Source organism: Acinonyx jubatus, chromosome E4 (genome assembly GCF_027475565.1).
Source record: "Acinonyx jubatus isolate Ajub_Pintada_27869175 chromosome E4, VMU_Ajub_asm_v1.0, whole genome shotgun sequence".
NCBI classification, from domain to species: Eukaryota; Metazoa; Chordata; class Mammalia; order Carnivora; family Felidae; genus Acinonyx; species Acinonyx jubatus.
In genome coordinates, this window is record NC_069395.1 from 37,745,442 (window position 1) to 37,769,759 (window position 24,318).

The 24,318-nt window shown below is 50.3% G+C and overlaps 1 long non-coding RNA gene across 8 annotated transcripts in view; it reads right to left on the reverse strand.

Annotated features, from left to right (window-relative positions):
- LOC128312999 (uncharacterized) overlaps window positions 1-24,318 on the reverse strand; it is a 110,690-nt gene that overhangs the window by 40,900 nt on the left and 45,472 nt on the right. For 5 of the 8 annotated variants that reach the window (XR_008293070.1, XR_008293067.1, XR_008293068.1 and 2 more), the window contains exon 4: window positions 17,412-17,498. This is a non-coding gene — a long non-coding RNA (uncharacterized LOC128312999). Of the gene's footprint in view, window positions 1-4,903; window positions 8,672-17,411; window positions 17,499-24,318 lie in introns of those variants that run through there. The other 3 variants (XR_008293073.1, XR_008293072.1, XR_008293071.1) reach the window with 3 other exon arrangements.

Sequence of the window (24,318 nt, forward strand, 5' to 3'; positions counted from 1 at the left end):
TGAGATTCCCGAAGGATGTCTGCACCCACGGCTGATGAGGCCATGCACTCAAGTTCTCCATCACTTGGTACTTAGGCAAGGTTCTTACGCAAGGCAGGTGAATGCGGATGGCAAAGCAAACGCCGTTTGCAGTTCTGTGGGATTTGTTACCTCATCGGCAGCGTGATGGGGAATGCACTCGTAGAGGCCAGCAGACCTCCAGCCCGCCTCTGAGGTTTGGGAAAACAGTCCGTTTTGTTTATACATGCATGGGTTCTAGACCATGGAGAAGTACCGAGTCTCACCTTGGGCGGTGTTCATTATTTCTTCCCATGTCCACATGCTGTATCCCCAAAGAGCTTGTTTGCAGTTGAATCTAAAGGCGTTTGCTGTGCACTTTCCACATGCAAGTTTCTGTGCGAAGTGCTGGGGGGGGGGGTACTCAGAGATGGAAAAGACCCAGGCCTTACCCTCAGGCAGGGAGCTGACAATCTAGCTGGGGGACATAAGCATATATAATTCTCATGAGTGCAGGAGGTGTGGAAGGGCAACCACAGAAGTAGAGGGGGAGGGGGAGGTACAAAGAGGTGGAGTCTGAGGCCCAGAAGGGGAGCTGCATCTGAGCTGGGCTTTGGAAACCAAGTGGCATTTCAACAGGGGGTCATGTTGTGTGTGTGTGGCGGGGGGAGAATCTTGCCCAGGCTGACGAAGCACAGGGACCAGGAGACAGCAAGGTCACTGGCATGGAGTGATTTCAAAATGGTCACAGTCTAGTGAGGCTACAGTGTTGGGAGCCAGCAGCAGTGAACCTTGGGTGCTGGGCGTGGGAGATAAGGCTATGACTGAGTTTGAAAATAAAAATAATGGTGGCCAGCATGCACTGGACATGTAATATGTGCCAGCCACCCTTTTAAGTACTTTCTGTGAATTAACCCACAATAACCCTATACGGTGAGGACTACTGTTCTTCCCATTTTACAGGTCAGGAAACTAAGCTCTCACCAAGGAAAGGTGGGTTTGCCCAGTGGCAAACCTCTGAGAAGCGCCGAAGGATTCAGCCCATTTTGGCTCCAGGGTCCTACTCTTAGTGACTAAGCTATAGTTGGAAGGGTGGGGACGGGGATCTTAAACACCACCCTGAGGGGTGTGGTTCTGCCTGCACAGATCTGTGAAATGCACAGGCGGCCTTCAGAGTTGCACTTGTGATTTTGATGCATCCCTCTGGGGGGAGGTGGGGGGCGGTTCTGTGAGGAAGGGCTGGTGCACGGGGAGAGTCAAGGCAGAGGACCCATTAGGAGGCTGGAGTCGAAGAAACACTTGAGGGGTGGCCTGGGGCAGGGCCGAGGGGACAGCCAGGGATGGTTCTTGTGAAGCACTCAGTGCATCGGATACTGACTGCTGCTGAGAGAACACGAAGAAGACGTTTAAACAGATGACAAGGGAGGCAGAGGAACCTGGGAGGAGAAGGGCTGTTCAGATATGATCAGACTTGTCCCCAAATATATCCTGCAGATACGTCGCCTGTACATGACATGATGTATGAGCAAGCGTATTCTCTGAGCTATTTTATGTGATCACAAAGGACCAGAGCCAGCGTAAAAGTCCATCAATGGGCCACTGTTTAAATACATTATGATTTATCCATACATCAAAACGCTAAGTTTTTGTACAGCCTGTGGGTAAGCATGGTTTTCACATTTTTTTAATGTTTGGAAAAACACGAAAAATATTATTTTGTAATAGGTGGAAATTACATGAAGTCCAAATTTCAGTGTCCATACACAAAATTTTGCTGGGACACAGCCACGTTTCTTCACATATGTATCATCTGTGCCGGCTTCCCCATTACGGGGGCAGCTGAGCAACGTGAAACAGGACGCGGGACCTGCAAAGCCAAACAATTTACTATCTGGTCCTGCACAGAGCAGGTCTGCTGGCCCGATGTAGACTGTCTGGAAAGCTCCGTGAGAAACGAACCACGGCAACTGCCTCTGGGGACAGATGTCCAACAGACAGTTGGAAAGGAGACTTCCTACAGCGCAACGTTTACACTTTTTGAATTTTGAATCCTGTGAATATTTAACTATCTTTAAGCTTAATTTGAAATGTAAGAGAAAAAGAGTGGACCCTGTTTCTCATCCTGAACTGAAGGAAGAGGAATGAGAGAGGGAAGAAATGGCAGCCGATGCCAGCTTCAGTGCCAGGTCTGGGAGAGGTCACAGGCATCCAGCCAGAAGAGGTCACAAGGTGAGCCTGGGCTTGACCTCAGCCTTGCACTTGCTGAAAGACCCAGGACAGCTCTCCTTCCCTGTGGGGGAGGGGCCCGTGCTGCTCAGGTGCTGAGACGCCCTGCCCCAGAGGGGGCCCAGAACACGGGCCTCTGTCTCTCTGCCTGCTGGGGAGGATGGAGGGAAATGGACACATAAACCCAGACTGTGACCTCATCAGCGGTTGAGAAACAAGAAGGAGCACAGACTGGGAACGTGCAGTGGTGAGAAGGACACGAGGGGTCCGAACACTGGGTCTTCCCTAGCCACCAACTGTCTCTGTGACCTGAGGTAAGTCATTCTGCCTTTGGGGCAGAGCTCCATCCCTGTTGCCAGGGGCTTGGACCAGACTGACAGTCATCCAGCTGCCACTTTCCTGCCCTCTGCCCACTAGGTACACACTATTGGGCATTCCTCAAGACTTCACAGGGGACCTGGATTGAAAATATGACAACAGGGGTGCCTGGTTGGCTCAGTCAGTTGAGCATCTGACTTTGGCTCAGGTCATGATCTTGCAGTTCGTGGGTTCGAGCCCTGCGCTGGGCTTTGTGCTGACAGCTCAGAGTCTGGAGCCTGCTTCAGATGCTGTGTCTCCCTCTCTCTCTCTGCCCCTTCTCCGCTCACACTCTGTCTCTGTCTCTCTCTCAAAATAATAAACATTCAAAATTTAAAAAAAAAAAAAAAGAAAAGATGACAACAAACCAAACAATAGCCAGTCTCACCCAGATGAGACTCTAGGACATGTCTCTACATGTGGTTCTGTCACTCCATTGCTCCAAGAGCCTCACTACTTCCCCTGATATAAGCCCTTCAGGCTGAAGGGAACACCCTTCAGTCATTGGCCAACCAGTGGGGACATCACAGCCCTGAGTGATGGCCAATCTGGCAGAGCAGTGGCAGGCAGGAAGTGGCTGGAGGGGTCTATGGGCTTGGTGGAGGGCCCCTCTTGAGCAAATCCAGGCAGATGCATTAATAGCCCAAACGCTGCGAATAGCTGTAGCAACCGCATCCCCAGAGAATTTGTCCCTAGGGAAGTCCTGTGTGTGTGTGTGGGGGGGGGGGGGTGGGCAACATCAGTGGAGGTCTCTCCCCCTGAGCAAAGCATGTGGCTGCATTCTCCTGGCCCTCACGGTCAGGAATAGCAAGCCCAGAGGCCGGCCAGCATCCTCAGAGAGCACTGGGTGTCATGCCCATAGTTGTCCTCAGGCCCTCAAGCCTGGAACCTCTGTTCTCTCTCTTCCTGTAAGTCCCTATGCCTCATTTATGACCCAGCTCAAAACTTTCCTTTTGAACACAGGGGCCAACTTGAAGGGGTTCAAGATGACCAAATCTGAGGTAATTTCATCAACAAAATAAATAATAATCAAAATAGATTATAACATAAATTAAAGGCAAAATAAGAAATAATGGGTCTATCCGATATAGACAAGTATTTGAATACATACATAAGGGAGAGGGGACAGCTCTTTCGCACAGCAAAATTCCAATGAATAGATGTTAGAAGACACAATGGAAATAGAAAGCCACCGTTCGGCAAACACTCACAATAATGATCGTTTAAAGCAGGAATCATCAGTGGAAACAAACATTCGTGGGTGAAAATGTGGTAAGAAACAGGATGTTTACATAATCTCAAAGTATTTCCCCACCAGATGCTTGTTAATTGCAAAGTGGAAAATGGTATCTTTACAGTGGAAAAACCTAGCAGACACTGCCTTAGGCAGGTGATCAAAGTCAACATAACAAGAAACCCAACAGATTGGCCTCACGTACATACCGCCCAATACAATGCCCTGAGAAGGGCACAGCATCACTTCTGTGGTGTTCTTGTCAAAACACACGTGCTGAGGAAACACCAGCCAAACCCAAGTTGAGGGACATTCTACAGAAAAACTGGCTCGTACTCTTCAAAAGTATGAAGGTCACGAATGAGTAAGATGAAGGAACTGTCCCAGGAGCCTAAGGAAACATGACAACTAAATACTATGTGGGGTCCCTGCACTGGCTCCCAGACCCGATGAAGTACATGAGTGAGGCAGCTGATGAAATCTGAAGGAGGTTTGTGGCTGATGTTGATTTCCGTCTTGAGGACTGAACTGTACGTTTGTAGGATGTCAACACTTGGGGAAACTAGGTGAAAGATATTCGGGAATTCTTTGTACTATTTTTGCAACATTTTATGTAAGTTTGAAATTATTTTGAAAAAACAAAACAAAAACCTTTCCTCTTTTGTCCAACTTCCCCAGAGTTAATTCCCTTAGCTGTGTGTAGCCAGCCACTTGGCACATGGTGTTTCTATCATTTGCTAACATGTCTGTCTCCCTCAGGCTGTGAGTCTTAGCACAGGGACTAGGTCTCCCTAATTTACCTTTTGGCCTCATCTTATAAATCTTATCTGGATGGAAGCTGGCTGTCAGTCTTCCTCTTCAATAAACCCCCTTCCCCACCCCCTTCCTTCTCCCACTGTAAAAAGCACTGCTGTTCTTTCAGTGGCTCAGACTAAAATCCCAGGGGTCATCCTCGATGCCTCTCTTTCCCTCTCATCCCAGGACGGGCAAGTCTTGTTGGGGGGTTCTCCAGTAACTGGGGTTCTCCAGAGTTTATCACCACACAGACCATCCCCCACCCTTCTCCAGCACCCTCGGCTGAGGGCACTCATTTCTCAGCAGAACATGAGCCCCATTTGCTAACCGATCTCCACCTACCTGACCCTCAAGGGCCTTTTCCATGAAGCAGCCAAGGAGATCTTTAGAAGGGGAAAATCACTTCACATCACTCCCTCCACTGGCTTCCCATTGCTGTTAGTGTGAAATCCAAATTCCCAGCATGTCACATGAGGCCCTACCTGCTTTGGCCTCTGCCTTCCATCTGACCTTACCTTGACCCTCTCTGCCCTCACTCCCCCTGCTCCAGCCACCTGGCCCTGCCATCTCTCCGTAGATATGCCAAGTCTGCTTCCATCTCTGGGGTGTGGATCTTCCACAGCTCTCCGCAGGACTGTCTCCTTCTCAATGTTCAGGCTCAGCCCAAATGTCCCATCCTCAGACATCACCAGTGTGTTAGCTCAAGTAATCCTGTTCTTCCCCAGACACTCTTGGTCCCTGTATCGGTTTGTCAGGGCTTGCGTAACAAAGCACCACAGATTGGGTGGCTTAAGAAACAAAGATTTATTTTCTCATAGTCCCTGAGGCTAGGAGCCCAAGATAAAGACGTCAGAGAGGCTGGATCCTTCTGAGGAGAATCTGTTCCAGGCCTCTCTCCCAGCTTCCAGCTGTTTGTGGAAATCTGGTGTTCCTTGTCGACGCATCACCCCGGTCTCTTCATCTTCACGTGGCCTTGTGCCCATGTACCTCTGTCCAGATTTCCCTTTTTTTATATGGACACCAGTCATAATGGGTGGGAGCCCACCATAATCTCATTTTAACTCGATTACCTTAATAAATAAAGCCACATTCTAGGGGACAGCACCAACATATAACTTGTTGGGGAGCACAGTTCAACCTAGGGCCGTCCCATCACCCTGTTTTCTTTAGGGCCTTTGTAACCATCCTAATTATCTCATTTATTTGTGGTCATTGTCTGTGTCTCCCCAAGTATAACATAATCTGTACCAGGGTAGGGATCTGCCCCAACTCCAGGGCTTGGTCCTTCTCCTGCTGCACAGAGGGACACCAGCCCCTGTTTCTACAGCTCGAATCAGGATACCTCCCTCAGGCTTCCCCAGGTGAGAGGAAAAACCTGCCCTCATTCACTTTCCACAAGCAACCAATGTGCTTGCTCTACATTCATCACTTAGCTCACTGTCCAGCCAGAGATTTGTGGCCTCCAGCCCTGGAGCCAGCCACACATCCCAGAGCCCAGAGGTACCATGCACATAGTAAATACTCAGTAAACACTTGCTGAATGAATGAAGGCCACACAGTTTGGGCGTTGACCCAGGTTTCCCGCCCTCTAGCCAGTGTGGCTCGTGGTTAAGGGCCTGGACGCTGAGGCTAGACTGCTTGGGTCTGCCACCTAAGAGGAGACCTGCGTACATTACTTATCCAGTCTTTGCCTCAGTTTCTCCAACTGTGAAATGGAGATGATTATAAAAGTACCTCCCTAGTAAGGTGTTGTATGAAATGAGATCAAATGTAGTGAACAGTGTCTGGCTAATAAGAAGTGCTCCGTGCTGACCCAGGCCTCATCCTTTAGCCTGGCCTGAGGTCTGGGAAAGTTCCCGATGGCCAAAGGCAGGTGTCTCTGGTCAGCTGGGTGCAGGGGCTCCAGGTTTCCCTTCAGCGTCCATCTTCAGAATCCCCATCTACACAAGGGAGATTTTGACCATAAAAGCCTTGGCCAGGAACTGGGTTTTGGGTGGGCCTTGGAATTTCACTGCTTCTTCTGGCTGACTGAGGAGAGGAAAAAGGAGGATATAACTCCCTGGACTCTTTCTGGACTCCTGATGTGAGGTAGGCAGCTTCCAGTTGACTCAGCAGGCCACTTTCCTCAGAATCAGCCACTGTGATTCAAAACTGTTCATGTTGCAACAGGCTCACAGCCACCCCCGGAAAAGCTGACCCCCCACTCAACTTGCTTCCTGATTTAATAACTATATATAGCCATACTTATAGACCTTTCTATATATGTATGCACTTAGAAACCAACAAAGCTAAAAATACCCCCCCCTCCCCACACCTCACTTCTTTGTTTTCTTTGTTCCTCGTTCTTATTTGTGGCTTATGAGACTGGAACTTGCTGTCAGCATGGAGTGGCCTCTATCTAGCCGTGGGTGGCAGGGAGACCAGAGCATACACTCGGGGAGATGGGTGTGAGGGACCCAGTCCCAGCTCTGGAGTCGTGTTCTGTGATTATCTGGGATATCCTTCCCCTCACTAGGCCTCAGTGCCCCTCAAAGTTGATCAGTGTCCCTCATCAAGGAGGCATTGAACTTGATCTAAGGTGTTCTCTTCCTCTTTCATTCACTGGCTAAGTGCAACGGCATTCATGGGAAAAGGTGACACACACACACCAGAACCTCTGATTCCTGTTCTTTCTACATTTACCGAATATTTACGGAGCCCTTACTGTGCATCTGATAAAAATCTCTGCCCTCGGGGAACTTACTATATTCCAGTCAGAGGAGAAAAATAAACAAAATAAACAAACTATATAGCCTGTTTGGTGGTAAGTGTCATGGAGGAAAATAAAGTAGAAAGGGGGGACAGAAAATGGAGGGGGGTGCAATTTAAATTGAGGAGGTTAGGGAAGACCTCACTGGCAAGATGGGGTTTGCATAAGGAGGAGGAGTGAAGGTGTGCCCAGGAGGAGGGGGAGCAGGCATGCAGATACCTGGGAGCGGGGGCCGGGGGAGGGGGGTGGAGTGTGCCAAGCAGAGGAGATGCAAATACCAAGGCCTCAAGGTGTGAGTGCATCTACACCTGGTGTACTGGGGGGCCACTGTGGCTGGCATGGAGGGAGCAGGGAGGGGATGCGGGCCAGGACCTCAGGTGGAAGGGTAACAAGGGCCAGTACTATGTCTGGGATGGGGTGTCATTGGAGGGGTTTTTGCTGAGCAGGGACCTCAGCTGACTTTTATCTTCCCAGGATAGCCTGGCTGCTCAGTTAGTTTATAACAGACCACAGGGCCCAAGAGTGGAAGCAGGGAGACCAAAGAGAAGACCACTACAAACCAAACCAGGGCTGATGGTGGCTCAAAGCAGGGTGGTGGGGCGGAGATGGGAAGGAGCAGATCTGCTGATGGTTTGGGCATGAGTCTGTGAGAAACAGAAGCCAAGAGTGACTCGAAGGTTATTGGCTTGAGCAATGATGGAATTGCCACGAACTCAAATGCACTGGGAGAACGAAAGGTCAGGAACTCAGTTTGGACCCACGCAAAGAGAGACACCCATGAGGCATCCCAGAGGGGACCCTGAGTGGGCAGTTGGATGTATGAGCCTGGAGTCCGGCAGAGAGTCTGGGCTACGGAGCCACGGCTGAAAGCGGCCCACAGGTGCATGTGAGTGGTGCATAAAAGCCACAGGCCTGGGTGAGGTTCCTGCGATAGTGTGGGAGGGTCTGTGTGCTGAGCTCTGGGGCATGCCAACATTTAGAGATCAGGAAGAAGGTGAGAAGGAAAGAGAACAGAGAAGAATCAGCCAGGGAGGCGTGGCTGACTCCTCTCCTGGCTTCAGTTTTTCATCTGTAAAGGGGGGGCTGTCCAGAATCCTCTCCCACACGGATACCTGTGCTTATAAGGTGCAGAATGGAGGTGTGCCCACATCACAATGCGAAAGCCCTTTCCGGGTCTAGTCTGGGATGCACGTGGGACTCAGGCTCCTGACTGACCTCCCTGGTTTAGAAGCATCTGCAGATGGTCTAATGCTGCTGGGTCACAGGGAGGAGTGGAGTAGGGAGGCGGGCAGTCCTGTCCCAGCAAGCTCTGCCTGGGGAGAGAAGAGGGCCAGTGTCAAGGAGTTCTCACCTGGGCTGGGGTGGTAGGAGCTGGCTTTATTTAGACACTCTTTTTTCTTTCTTTCTTTCTTTCTTTCTTTCTTTCTTTCTTTCTTTCTTTCTTTCTTTCTTTCTTTTGGTTAGCAGTTTATTTTTTTAGTTTTTTTTAATTTTTTTTTTAATTCCCCTGTGAGCAAAAAGTAGCTTAACTGTTCTCTTGTGATACAGGCCAACAGGGAAAAAAGTGTTTGGGATATTAATCACGCACATGATTTGGAGCATTTTTATAGAAAAGGAGGAGGGTGGTCTCTGACATGGCTTCCTGCTATCCTCTTGGGACCTTGAAGAATAGTTTTTTGTTTTTTTGGTTTTTTTTTTTTTTGCTCACTCAGAGGTAATTCCCAAGTCAGGTTCCCCCCACCCAGGGATTTCTAGATCCAACCTTGGGCAGAGCAGAACCAGCCCTGGAACACAGCCCTGGAAGGTGCTGTGAGGCCGGCAGGATTCCAGGCCTCAGACAGTGGGGCCTCAGCCCTGCCAGGGTCCCTCCCTGATATGCTCCCAGCCAGTGCACAAATAGGTCCTCAGTGAGCCCGAGCCCACACCTGAGCCCTGCTAGGGAGCTCTGATTTTCTACTACCAATTAATCACTTTCATTGCACGCTTACTATGTTAGCATTTTATATATATTAACATATTTATCGCCTTTAAAAAATTTTTAATGTTTATTTTATATTTGAGAGAAAGGGAGAGTGTGAGTGGGGGAGGGGCAGAGAGAGAGGGAGACACAGAATCCAGAGCAGGTTGCAGGCCCTGAGCTGTCAGCACTACGGGCTTGAACGCACTAACCTCGAGATCACGACCTGAGCCACCCAGGCACCCCTAACCTATTTATATATATAGTATATTATGTATATGTGTAAATATACATAAGTGCAACTGAATTCTTTGGATGCCACTTAGGGTGTTCTGATTCGGTTTTGCAGTATGATTGTTCCCTTTTACGAAGGAGAAAACTGAGGCGTAGAGAAATTCATTTGCTGACCTGAAGTCACTTAGGAAGCTGGAGATTTGTACCCAGTATCCTGACTCTGCAACTAATGGGCTACATCTCCTTGCCATAGGGGTCCCTTGTGCCTTGGAGATCAACTCACTTGACAGTTGGGGAAACAGAGGTCTGGAGGTGAGAAGTGCCTTGCTTCAGGTCACAGAGGGCTCTGGCAGAGTTGAGAGGTTCTTTCATAGCCTGCCACCGCTCATTTAATAGATGTTCCGAGTACACACCACAGACATTCTGGAGAGACAGTGGGGAAGCTCTTCCCAGGGCAGAGCACCCCCAGCCTGGTGCCCCTGATGCTCCGTGGCCCTGTAACACTCATCATGGGCTAGTGGAGACAGTGCCCTGTGGCTGGGAACTGCTCTGGGCAGGCGAAGATGAGCCAGTAGGAATCCCACCCTTGAGGGGTATGAAGCCACATCCCTGAACCAATGTGCCACACTGCACATCCCGTGTCCCCTACTGGGGGTCCTCCCTCTCCCTCTCCACCTGCTGGTATGCCAGGCACCTTTCAAGGCCCAGTTTGGTTCACTTGAGAGGCCGAGAAGCTTCCTCTCCTCAGCACTTGTCTAAAGGCCTTTCTCTGTTGCGGGTACTTGACTATATTTGTGTCTATCCTCCTAGGCAGTCAGAAAGCCCCTCAAGGACCAGGACCCCGTCTTGCCGTGTACATGTCTTGCTGTGTCTTATTCTGCATGCCTGTCCTGGGCACCCAGGCTGATGTGCTATAATTTAACCTGTGGCATTAAGTACAAGCAGAACAGTTTCCAAGTGGGAATGACAAGAATTCAGAAGGGGTGGAAGTTCCTTGATGAAAAAGTTAGTATCCTGCTTTGCAACACAGGGAGAGATGATGCACGTGAAAACAGGAGAGGCATTTAGGAGGAGGAATGAACTCAAAGGCACGGAGACAAATTTCGAAGAAGGGGGAAACAAGGGCCATGTGTGGGAGACGGCAAGTCTTCTGTCTGGCTGGACCCATAAAGGGAAAAAGTGGAAACTGAAGTTGGATCCAGACTGTGGAAGATATGGACTGCCAGGGTAAGGATGGAAGTTCCCTGTGGGCAACAGGGGGCCTGAGGATGTGGACAGGGGTCCCCTCCCCAGATGAGGAGCAGTGGGAGCAGGGGGCATTGCAGGGTGCTTTGCAGTTTCCAGAAGTCATTTTACCTGAATGTTTGGCTCACACAATTCTTACTGTATGTCTTCTGGATAAGATTATCATCCTTATGGAGACACTGGCTTGAAGTCACTTGCTCCAACTCACAATGCTAATAATAAGCACCAGGGCTGGGCTTGAGTCCAAAGCTGAGAGAAGGTGGATTGAATTGGTAATGGCGGTGTGACCGGGGAGGAGCAGTGATGGCAATGGGGGTGGGGCAGACTGAAGGGATGAACTCGGTAGAACTTAACCCCAAATTCAAAGGACGAGGGAGAAACGGAGGGGACAAAGACAGGGCTGTCACCTAGAGCCTGAGTAGGGGAGAAAGGGAGGGCTGGATTCCCTTTTCCAGCTGTACTGCATTCCCCGAGTCAACCCAAGCCCTGACTCAGAGTACGGAAGAAGTTGGGGTGGGCATACCAGAAACCAGATCACAGAAACTGAAGATATCCCACAGGTCCTGCCAATATAGATCATATCAGATCATGCCATATCATATCACATCACATCACATCTTCTATATGATATGTCAGGTGAAATGGCAAAAGAAAGCTCTAGCTTTGACTTTTGGACTCAAAGGTCAGCCGTGTCCCTCCTGTCTCCACACACAGAGGCCCAGCTGGGAGCACACAGGAACATCCCTTCCTGCCAGGGCTCTTGTGGAGACATCAGGAGAAAGTGTGTTTTTTGGCAGAAACTACTCTGAGTTCACAGAGTCCGTTGGCCTTTCTTCCTGAGCTCATAGCTACTACCTTCATTTCCAGCTCTTATCCCTCCCCACGTCCACTGAGTTCTGGTTCATGGATCGTGGGCAGAGAGAGGGGGCCACTCACGGGTCTGGCTCATGACTGCTTCCCATGTGATTCTTTGCTTTTCCTTCCATCTGCCAGTAGGATGTCATTGCCTAGGGTAACGTGGAAACCACAGCCTGGTTTCCTGGATGGCAGGGTCCCTTCCCCCCAGTCAGGATCACCCGCTCTGGACAGTCAACTAGGATTTTATTATGCTAAGACTCTGCAGTGTGGGAGTTTGCACGTTATCTTACCTAACAGAGCATGGAGAAGCTTTTTGAGACCCACGAGATGTTGTAGGATTGTAAAGTATTTTGTCCTGTTTCTATCTTAAAATCCAAGATTTTCTAGCCTGGGAAAGGCGATTTAGAAGGGCCAGCGGGGCCAAGCAGATGCCAGTCTGGGGTGTGTTAGGACCAAGGAAGGGCCCTCTCACAGCAGGGTCCAGTGTCCCCCTGATGTGATGCACGCTGCCTCTATGAAACCAACCATCTCTCTCTTAGCACCTCTGAGTCCCTGAGCCTGGGGACCACTCAGAATAAGCCCTTCCCTCATTGTGCAGATGAGGTCACAATGAGAAAGAGACCTGCCCAAGGTTACATTCCCCTCCCCTGGTGCTGTGTGCCCACCGGCAACACTCATCATCCGCATGGCGGACAAATTACTGTGGTTATTGTTACAGTGGTGGCTCCAGATCTGGAGGCCTCCATTCCCACACCATTGTGTCATCCTTGCTCACAGTAGCTCTGGGCCTGACCACATGATCTGCTTTGGTCAATGGAACATCAGCAAATGTGATGCAGGAAAAGTCTTGAACGGCATCTGTGCGTGGGGGCTTGCTCTCTCTCTTGCTGCTGGGGCCACCTCCTGTCCCCCACCATTCCTTCTATCAGGAAGTCTGGGCTACTGGAAGACAAGACTATAGGAGCAAAGACAAGTCTTCATGCTGAGTTCCTCTGGACCAGTGGTCTTTGGCCAGAGGCAATTTTGCCCCCCCACCCCGCCCCCGAGAACATTTGCCAACATTTGGAGGTATTTTTAGTTGTCCTAATTGTCTGTGTGGGGGGTGCTACTGGAATCTAGTGGGTAGAGACCAAGGATGCTGTTCAACATCATCTTACAATGCACAGGACAGTGCCCACAACAAAGAATTATCCGGTTCCAAATGTCAATAGTGCTATGGTTTAGAAAGCCTGCTGTCAAGCAAACAGCCCTCAGCTGATGTCCCAGCTGGCTGCAGCCCCATTAGTGAGACCAACAGAAGAATGGCCCCACTGATAGCAGCCTAAATCACTAACCTACAGAATCGTGAGCAAAAAGATGGTGGTTGTTTTAAGTCATTAAATTTTCAGGTATATTTTGATACAGTAGCAAAGGTGGGTACAGGACACTCAGTTAATGGTAGTCCCTTGCTGTGGATTTGGACATGGAACACAGAAGTGGCTGGGTCCTCATGCATGGATCCTGTGGACATTTACCCAGTTTGGTGCTGTTTATCACACACACACATCCCTGTCATGGGCCAGCTGCTGTACTAAGTATTCTGTATGTACTAATTTAGTTAATTTTCGTAACAACTCCATGAGATATTGCCTCTAGTGTACAAAAGTGCAACTGAGGCTCAGAGTGATTAACTTGCCCAGGGTCACATGGTTACTAAGTAGAGCCACATTTTGGACATCTGGCCCCGAGTCCATGCCCTTGACCACCACTCCATGCTGTTTCCTGTCAGTGACTCTGTTTCTCCTGTGGCCCAGCTGCCCCCTCCCCTGCTCCTAGACTGCTGCCCATTGGGATGACTGGCCGCTGAGGCTCCCAGGTGGCCACAGATGTGTCTCGTGACATTCTACGCCTTGAAACAGGACTGTCCAAGAGGGTGAGTGTGAGCCATGGTTCCTGGGATCAGAATCCAATCTCCAAACCCAGCTCCAATATTTATTTGCGGTGGGATTTTTGAATGCTTTCCTTAACTTCTCTGAGTCTCAGTTTCCTTATTGGTAAAGTGGGGCCACATCATCAGTATCCAACAATCAGTGATGTGCAGGACACAGGCCTAGACACTGATGGTACCAACTAAACCAGCCAGGTGCTTGAGGTCCCAGGAGATGTTAGCGGAGCCTCAGTTCCAGGCTGAAAGTGGTGGATGCCCAAGTCCATGACTGCGACCTTGGTCTCTCTCACTGGGCAGACCTCCAGGAAATAAAAAGGAACTTTTCTTCAGGAAATAATGAGCATCCCTGGAATTTCAGCATCTCCCGCACACTCTGACTGCACACTATGTCTCCCAGCCTTGTACAGTGCGGTGGTTACCAGCCCAGCCCCCAGAGCTGGATGCTTGGGTTCATGTTCCGGCTGGCACTTTGGGCAGGTGCTTAACTTCACCGGGCCGCAGTTTCTCATCTGTCCAGTGGGGACGATGACTGACCTGATATCATGAGGTCCTCGTAAGGAGGGAGTGAGTTGACAGTGAAGAGCAGCACATTTGCATGAGTAAGTGTTGCTGAAGTACCGACTTTTTTTTTTTTTTCTATCATCCTTCCTTGCCAACCCTCCTGTGTTCCTCCCAAAACGGGTTCTCTGAATTCTAGAAATCCTGGTGGGCAGAGGACTGACACGTTCCCTGCTGTTATGGAATCTCTCGGGCTGAAGGTCATCTGTTTTAGGGGCCATGGAACTTTCTCATACGGCACTCACTCCCCTTGCAGGGACTCGTCACCTTGTTCTTTATGATTATTATTAATTAAAAGAACAAAGAGAATGGATGAGTGTCGTACAAAACCTGAAATATACAGATAAGCAGGAAGAAATGGAAAGCACTTCAAATCCCATCATTCAGAGAGAACTGTGGTTAACATTTTAGGGTCTCTTTCTCTCTCCAGACTTTTCCCCACTCAATATATTTGTTGAAATAAATCTGTGTACGTAGTGAGGCCAGGGGGTCAGCATACTCAGCCTCAGGCCCTCCTTCGAGGCCCCCATGGTTGGGTAGGGCACCAGGGCCCTGTTGGTGGCTCTAGCCCAGGATCCAGGCAGGTCAGGGGCAGGACCTCTCTGCCTGATGCCAGTGTGCTCCCCACCCCCAGATGAGCCTGAAGCTGCCTTCTCCCAGCTCTGCACAGAATGCCCCATCTTCCACAGAGGTAATGTTTTGTGTGAGACAATTGTGTCAGAAGGAAGACCCTCACGCAGCCAGCAGGCCCTGGGAATGAATTGGGCCTTTACGTGAAAAGCTGCTCCCTGCACACCCCTAACTCCTGCTAACCTTCTCTGAAAGCTGACCACACCATCGCTAATAACCCAGATACTGAGCGGACGGGGTGGGGGCCTGCAGAAGGTCTGCAGCTTAATAACAGCTGGACAGTGTACTGGCAGACGTCAGGGTGACACTTTTCCAGGCTTTCTATAGACTCCTCCGAAACCTCGGGAGTGGAGTTTGCTTTCGCTCTCTACCATGGAATTTCTCAGAAATCTTAAAAACTATAATGGCCATGGGGCACCGGGGTGGCTCAGCGGGTTCAGCATCTGACTCTTGGTTTTGGCTCAGGTCATGAGCTCACAGTTTGTGGGTTCGAGCCCCACATCGGGCTCTGTGCTGCCAGTGTAGAGCCTGTTTGGGATTCTCTCTCTCCCCCTCTCTCTGCCACTCCCCTGCTCATTCTCTCTCTCTCAAAATAAATAAACTTAAAAAAACTATAATGGCTATCATTTATTGAGCATTTATTCTGTGCTGAGCCCTTCACAGAAATTATGTTGAATCCTCACTTCAGGTTTGCAAGGTAGATAAGGAACCTGAGGCTGAGGAAGGCCAGTGGCCTGACCCAAGTGCTGCCGTCTGTAAGAGTAGAGAGAGATTTAAACTCTGTCATTGAACTCTCAAACCCATGCTCTTGTTTCCATATAAAAATTAATATTTGGGGGACCCTGGGTGGCTCAGTTGGTTAAGCGTCTGACTCTTGATTTCAGCTCAGGTCATGATCCATGCTCGCTCGCTCGCTCTCTCTCCCTCTGCCCCTCTTTCCTGTTCACACACACTCTCTCTCTCGAAAAAATAAATAAATAAATAACAATAATGTTTATTTTATTCAAGTGACCTATGCCCATAGTTACAAATCAAACAGGGCTAGGGGCTGCCTGGGTGGCTCAGTCAGTTAAGCATCTGAGCTCATGATCTCATGGTTTGTGAGATCGAGCCCCACATTGGGCTCTATGCTCTCAGTGTGGAGCCTGCTTGGGCGTCTCTGTCTCCCTCTCTGCCCCTCCCCTCCCAATAAATAAATAGATTGATTAAATAAATAAATAAATAAATAAATAAATAAATAAATATCAAACAAGGCTAAAAGACACAGCAGAAACCAGCCCCAATCTTCTCTGCTCCTCTGAGGCAACCACTTTCAACTTAGCAGCAGCTTTTCTTCTGCTCTTAACCCCAGGTTTCAAAATATTCACCTAAATTCTATTTCTTATATATTATTATTATTATTGTTATTATTATTATTATTACCTTTTTAAAGTACGCTCCACACCCGGTGTGGGGCCTGAACTCATGACGCTGAGATTAAGACCAACCAAGCCAGCCAGGTGCTTCTTATGTATTATTTCTGAGAACAAGTAATCCCCCACCTCTTTCCCATTTCTTAGTTTCTTCTACTTAAAGCAATTTCCTCTAATTCCTTTAGTGGATCTATCAGAGGCCCGGCGATCATTTCCCACCACTCACCTAGGTAAATGTGTCAGCCCTTCCCTTCTCCTCGAAGCCCTGGGAGCCTCTCCTCTCCAGAATGGCCCCTCCCTCTCAGCCCCGAGACTCCCCTCTGATTTTCCTTTGCTGAAGCCCCTGTTTCTGTGTGCCATGGATTTCTCTTTCATGATGAGAATGGTTTCTGAGTCCTACATGTCTGAAAAGGTTATTCTTTAATTTTCCCTTCGCATTTGATTGATTTGGCTGAGCATAAGATTCTGGGTTGAAAATCATTTTCCTTCCTAATTTGGAAGGCATCCTTTCATTATTTTGTATCCGGTGCTTCCGGAGAGAAGTCTGATGCCCCTCTCACCCCCCCACCACCATTCCTTTGTCTCTTAAGTGTTTTTCTTTTTCTGGGGTTTCCCCAGACATTCACTTTATCCTCTGTGTTTGAAAGTTTGATACTGACGGTCTCCGGTGTGGACAGTTTTTTTGTGAATCATGCTGGGCACCTTCTCCTGAGTTTTTAACCTTTCTTATCATATTTTAAATTTCCAAGAACTCTTTCTTCTCTGTTCCTTTTTCATGGAATTCTATTTCTGTCATATTTCCCCGACTAATTTATAAGTTCTTTTCACAAAAAAAAAAAGTCAGGTTCTTCTGCTTGCTATGTGCTATTTCCTCAGAGTTCACCCCCTGTTTTCCCCCCGTTTTGACCTCTTTCATTTCAAATGTCTGGTGACCCTTCATATTTAAGAGAAAGACAGGGTTACAGTCCAGCTGACTTCATAGTAGGGTGACCAGATGGCTTGAAGGCTGTTTTACTGGGACTCCTCATACAACATTTTATGAAGGTCTTTTCCTAGGAGTAGGGGGTAGGGGGTGAGGAAGAAACTCAATCTACCCAGAGAAGAATATTCCAGCTGCCTGCATGGAAGGGAGGTGACACCTAGCTGCTGGGGTTCTGGGAGCAGGCAGGGAATCTGACGGCCCATCATTTATTTATAGTTTTTAATTAATCTCCCGGTTTCCAAGCTCCTACCTCCCTGTCACTTTCCGCGGGGACCAGTGTCCTGGAGTCCAGAGCACCTTCAGTTCAGCTTCTCCGGATAACAACTTCTGGTCTCTCCTGGGGAAAAAAGAGAGTCAGCCGTGGCTTCCTGCGTCCTAGCGCTGCGCCTTGCCCCTGTCTTCTGTGGTACCCAGTGCCTTTAAAAACACCCAGACTTCGGAGGTTCTCTGGGGCTCCTTGGCCCACGTGTCATCCTGTGCCTCTCCTGCCTCCGTGTGGATTGTCACTTTCTCAGCTCTACTCCATCAGAGACCACTCCACTACCCACCTGCCCATCTAGCAAATGTTTGCAGGTCTTCCCTCCCGGGCAGTCTTCTCATTCTGGCTCAATGCCTTTGTAAGGCCGCTGTTAGTGGTCGTTTGGGGGGAAAGGGTAAGTGAAGTGGGATCTAGGAGGCTGTATCAGTTATCCATTGTTAAATAACAAATCATCCCCAAAACTATTCAAGTGACAATAGTTTTGGGGCACCTGTGTGGCTCAGTTGGTTAAGCGTCCGACTCTTGATTTCAGCTCGAGTCATGATCTCACAGTTCATGAGTTCGAGCCCTACATCAGACTCTGTGCTGACGGCATGGAGCCTGCTTGGGATCCTCCCTCTTCCACTCTTTTTCTCTCAAAATAAAGAAACGCACATAAAAAAAATGATAACAGCTGGGGCGCCCGGGTGGCTCAGTCAGTTAAGTGTCTGACTTTGGCTCAGGTCATGATCTCATGGTTCCTGAGTTCCAGCCCCGCATAGGACTCTGCGCTGACAGCTCAGAGCCTGGAGCCTGCTTTGGAGTTCTGTGTCTCCTTCTCTCTCTGCCCCTCCCCTGCTCACACTCTGTCCCTCTCTCTCTCCCTCTCTGTCTCTCAAAAAAATAAACATTAAAAAAATTTTCTTAATGACAATAGTTATACTGTTTTTCATGATTCTGTGCATTGATTGGGTGGTTCATCTGCTGGTTTCACCTGGGCTCACTTGAGAAACTGCATTTAACGAGTTGGTTGGGTTGGAAAACACAAGTTGGCCTTGTTCCTACGTCTGGTGGTTGGTGCTGGCTTTCGGCTGGGGTGCCTAAGTTCTCCTCCACTGGTCCCTTACCTTCTAATAGGCTAGACTAGCTTCCTTGAGGGGTGATCTCAGGGCAATGTTCCAAAAGGCTAAAGGCCTTCATTTCTTTATCTATAAAATGCGGTTTTGTGTATAATAAATGAAGACGTGTAAAATCCATACTTAGCACAATGTGTGACACAAAGCAAGTGTTCAATAGTAAGCGATTTTTCCGGGAAAACATCACATCTCCAATTAACTTAACCACTGAAAATGGAAACTGAGGAATAAGACTAATCTAAGTCTGAGCTCCTTACAGAAATAATCTTACAGGGCTGTCGTGAGGGTCTAAAAAATTCAAACAGATAACGGATCGAGAAGAATGCCTGACACATCGCACATGTTCATTAGTGTTTCGTGTGTGTCTCTGCTTTCTTAGGCAGAGGCACCAAGCATAGCCGGGCTCTGATAAGCAGCCACCAGTGAAGTGAGCTGGTTTGCACCTCATCTGCGTTACGGACATTGCCAGTGTTGGCAGGTGGTCCACGTGTCCTGAGGCCCATGTGAATGCTCCAGGCCACCCTCTGGGTTCCAGTGCATCAAGAAAACCCCTCACACCACACCCAGGAGCAGGCAGAGAAGGGGCAGCCTTGTCTAGCCACTTGCAGTGACTTCTGCTCAAGGAGGTCACCTGCTATTCCCTGACAGATGCTTTCTTGTTCCATGTTGCTGCCCACTAGAGTCAACTTCTAAGGCTAGAGCTTCTCTGCACATGGTGTTGTATAGTTTTTAAGGGGAAAAAAAAAATCCCAGCAGAACTGCAATGCCTCAGCTAATTCTTCCTCTCTCTGAAGTTTAATTCTAGACCATCTTCCTCCTCTGGGATTCAAAGGTCTCAGAGAGAAGAGGGTTCACCCAAACTCTTGACATATTTGCCGCGGACCTATTCCTGGGGAGGGTTGTGCAACACCCTTGGAGAGGGGTCAGAGAGCGGCCTGGAGCCTGACTCAAAAACATCCTGGGAAATTCGGTAGCAAGCAGAGATTTCTGGAGCCTGTCACACCCCCTGTGAGGTGTCTGTAAACCCAGCACAGGCACCACCTTTCCCTAAATGGAGGGCTGTCCCTCCACCCCTCCCTTTACTGCCCCCCCCCCCATCACCGGTCAGTGCTGACCCTCTAGTGAGGGCCTGGGGAGGTAGCCAGGCCCGGGACAGCTGGGGCCAGGGTCCCCCAGTTAGCTGGTCTCTTCAGAGGGCCCCTTCCCCATGCCTCTCACCACAGGGATTTGGTGACTCACTCTGAAGAAGGCACATAAATTTCTTCCTAATAACACACTTGTCACTGAACCATTCCAACAATTTGGCATGGCAAGAGATCCGGCTCCAGGCAGCAGGGCGGGTAAGTCATATTCTGTTTATAAAGTGTTTCCCGCCGAGGGCTGGAGAGGGGCGAGGACCACCAAGCCCATGTCGCACATTCCCTGCACAGCTGGAATGATTATGTCCATTTTACAGGTGAGGGACGTAGTGACTCAGCCCCTCAGGCCCCGTGGGACAGACTCTGCTCCTCACCCCCAGCAGGCAGCACTGGGAAGGGGCCGTGATGGTCGAGAGCTCGGGTTTGAACCCTGGCTCTGACACTTCTATCTGAGCCAGGCCACCTTCGACGGGTTCCTCAATCTGCCCAGCCTCCCCTTTGCTCATCTGCGATATGGGCACGAGACATAATTCGTGAGGCTTCTGTAAAGACGCAGTGAAGTACGTAAGGTAGAGAACTTTCAGCATGGCACCAGCATGCAGCGAGTGTTCTCAAGTGCAGCTGTTGGCATTACGGACTCCTGTCAAGGGTCACGTGCCTCCCTCTGGCTCATGACCACCCCACTGGGCTTCAGGTTGTCCCCTCCTTCGGCACTCCACCCTCTCCTGCTCTATCGTGAGTGAAGACAGGTGGCCACTCCTATATTATATTACTTAATACTCTACTAGGATTTGAGGGAGGTGGTATTATCCACATTGACAGGGGTAGAAACTGAGGCCGGGTGAGTTTGGGTGACTTCCCCGAGACCACCACTAGGGGCGTGACAGAGCCAGGATTTGAGTTCACTCTTCCAACAGAGCAGCTCCCAGGGGAAGCCTGGGATCAAGGACCAGCTGCACATGGGAAGTTCCCAACACAGCCGAGTATTTTTGTTCCTGCATTCTTCCCAGGCAGTTTACTCTCTGGACTCTGGACAGTTGCCAAGGAGGTGTGAACAAGAAGGCAGAAAGAGGACGTCCTTCGGAGGGTGCAATGAGGCAACAGGCCTGTCATTTACTGAGCCCTTGCTATGTGCCCTCCATGCTGTCAGCTGTACATGTCCGTTAATTCACATACACTCCAGTGAAGCGGGCCTAGTGCAGCTCCTACCGTAGAGGGGAAAATGAGGCACAGAGTGGTCAGGTCACTTGCCCCAACCTGCACCTGGGTGTCCACCTGTGCTGTTAATCTCTCCACCTGCTGCCTCCCATCAGGGTGGCATAAAGTTGGGCCACGGCACTCAGTTTTGGAAACCACATCCAGGGTGAAGGACCACCACCCACGACCATGGGCAGAAGGGCCAGGTCCTGAGTCCCTTCAGGCCTCTCACTAAGCATCCTCGAGTTTCTGTGTGCTGGGGGGAGAAGGGGGATCAGTGAGGGGCATCTCCGCTGCTTCCATACATGGGCGGGGGACAGACGGGGCTTCAGCCCGGGCAGCATTCTCCACACCTCAAAGCTACTTCTGCGAGTCTGCAATGGAGACAGACTGCATTAAACAGAAAGGCAGGCCCCAGGGGCCCACAGGGTCCTCTGCCTCTCCCCTGACGAACCTTGTCCCACTCCACCTCCCCGAGGGGGGGGGGCCCTCTCTCTGAGAGCGGGGGCTCTGCCTCGCCCTGCTCTGCACCTCCATCGCCCAGCACCGTGCCTAGCCCTCAGCAGGCATTTGTTGACTGGCTGACGGATGAATGGCTGGCTGACAAAAATCACTGCCAGCCCCAGTGATAAACAGAACCAGTGTGGCAGGAATTTGCTGGGTTGTTGAAGGGTGAGGGATCCAGATGGCTCCCCAGACAGCTGTGGTGTGGAGAGCTGAGGCGGGGCGGCACAGGCAGGCTGGACGGAAGGAACCACAGACTCCAATGGCAATGGTTCAAGTGGGTTGAGGGCTGGCCGCCAACCACACAGAGCAACAGGCTGGCCAACTGTGTCCTGGGCCTGTGTCGCACGGTATCAGGGCTGCTCCAGGGCGTCTGCCCTCAGCACTGCCTCCCCTGCCGTCACTGACACGCAGAGCCCTCCACGGGTAGGGGCTGGGAGGCAAGGGAAATCATCTGGACTGGCAGTTACTAGATCAAGTTGGATCCCTGCTCACTGTGTCCCCCCCGCCGGGCTAGGCAGGTGACCTTGGGCCTGTCTCTCTGTCTGTGGCTTGTTCCCTCACACCTCACCATCTATACAATGGAGATGTGTCTACCCCACAGGACATGCTGTGAATGAGAGAGCCCAGAACTTGAGTAGTCCTTTCCCCACCCACCCTCATCATAGCAGAAGACCCTAAGTCTGCGGAGAAGCCACATCCCTCATGCATCTCCTCAAGCGAGGACTTTCCACATCCGCAGCTCAGAGCCCAGGGCTTCTCCAAATTCCTCACCTCCTCCCTGCCTGCCCTCCAGCCCCAGAAGTGGGCTTCCCTGTGGAGCAGTCCCTGACACAGAAAAGGAAACAATTAGCATAATCACTAATTCAATTCTCTCCACTCTCTTCTCTGTGAAAATAATTTGCTCCTCTAACAGCCACCAGGCCAGGGAGCCGGTGAGGCTCAGGGAATTATGGAGTCTCAAGCTAATTAAGTGGAAGCCACTCTCCCCGCTCCAGGGAACCAGGCTCTGGGCTCCTGCTGCTCTGAACATATCACATTAAACTCAAAAGCAGCCTCTGGAAAATGTGAAGAAGGCATGGACGGATGTGAATGACAAAGATGATCCATCAGAGGGTTGGAAAATGAGGCGGATGTGAGATTAAAGGTTAAGGCAATTGAAGTCTTTAGCCCAGAGGGGAAAGAAATGAGAGGCAAGAAGCCTTACCACCCCTTCCTGGGTTGTAGAAAGAATATTCCCCTTGGTTCTTTCCCTCCTCCAGCCTGTGTTCTCTGGTCCTCACTCCCTTTACCACACTCATCTTGGTGTTCTATTTACTTGTCAGTTCACTTTGACCTTTACTGAGCCCCTACTCTGTGCCAGATAGCTTGTCAGGTTCTGGAGATGAGAGGACAGAGTCTCTGCTTTGCAGGTCAGGTGGGAGAAAGGGATCCATACTACCTGTGCTGTGGGACCCCAACCACCCATACTATGGGATGGGGAGTGGGAGGGGGGGCTATAGGGCTGTGGGGTCTGTCTCCGACCTCAGAGGTAGGAAGGACCAAGCCCAGGTGCTATGGGAGCTCAGGGGAGAAGTGGCCACTCCGCCCTGTCCTGGCTTCAGGAATGGCTTCCTGCAGGAGATGATGCCCAAATGGAATCTTGAAGGATGAATCAGTGAACCAGGTGAGGCAAAGGGGGGAAGGGTATCATGGGCAGCAGAAGCAGCTGGGCAAAGGCCCAGGACATAAAATGCAGAGTGTATACAGGCAATGACAAACGGTTGGGCTTTACTGAAGCAAAAAGTAGAGACTGATAATGGTCGGACCCATGGCCAGAGTGCCAGCCAGGGCCCAGATCCCAAGGCCCTGAATCCTGTGGGAATGTGGCTTTATCCAGAAGCAGCACTACTCAGAGTGTTTGGAATAGCACAGGGTACGTGCAGTATTGATAGACATCCCTCCAACCCAAATAAAAGGTGCTTCTTTGTCAAATACGTTGCATGATGTTGAGTTAAACCAGTGGCTCTCAACTGAAGGGCCCTTTGTAAAAGGGGACACATGGCAATGTGTGCCGATGGTTTCAGCTGTCTTAATTCAAGGTGGGGGCGCGACTGGCATCTTGTGGGTGGAGGCCTGGGGTGCCGCTCATCATCCTACAGTGCATGGGACAGCCCCTACAAAAACCTCTGCCCCACCCCCACCCAGGGTTTCCACAGCCTGTAAACAGGCCCCGCCGGGTCATCCTCTCTGCACTGTCGTGGTCTGTTGGCTGGCTGGTCTGCCCACTGCACTGTATGGGTCTGAATGTCTGCATAGCCAGTATTTTGGGGAGGGAGGAGGAGAACACCTGGGAGAAGAGGGTGTTTTAGGGTTGGGTGGAGAGGGTGGCTGTGGGTGGAGCCTGGCTCATGGGGGGTACCCCTGGTGGCAGGGTTGGTGGGTGATTCTAGGGGGTCCTTCCATCCCAGCTGCTCTGACAGCTGCTGGGGGTGTGGGAATCAGATGCAGCCCTGAGGAGCTGGCCAGATCAGAGTCAGGGATGTGTTCTGTGCTGGGCACAAGGGGGGCACTCGAATGAGCATGCCCTATGGCCGGGTTTTCCTTCCCTGTTTTATTTTTCTCCCTAGCTCCTTTTAGCCTGTTTTTCAGTTTATTTGCCTGTCTCTTCTCCCCACTCCCTTCCCCACCTCAGAATGTTGGCCGCATAAAGCAGGGTGTTTTGTCTTTATTGTTCATTGCTTTATTCCCAGGATCTAGAACAGTGCCTGGCACATAGTATGTGCTCAATTAAAATGTGCAGAAGCAATGAATGTCTGAATGCACCCTCCGCCCCCCCCCCCGCCCCCGCCCCCAGCTATACAGCTCAAAGTGCCTGAGTGCTGACACCCGTCTACCACATGTGATTCCTCCCCTTCTGCAGCAGCAGGAAACGGGGGAAGTCCCAGGGAGTCTACCTCCTAA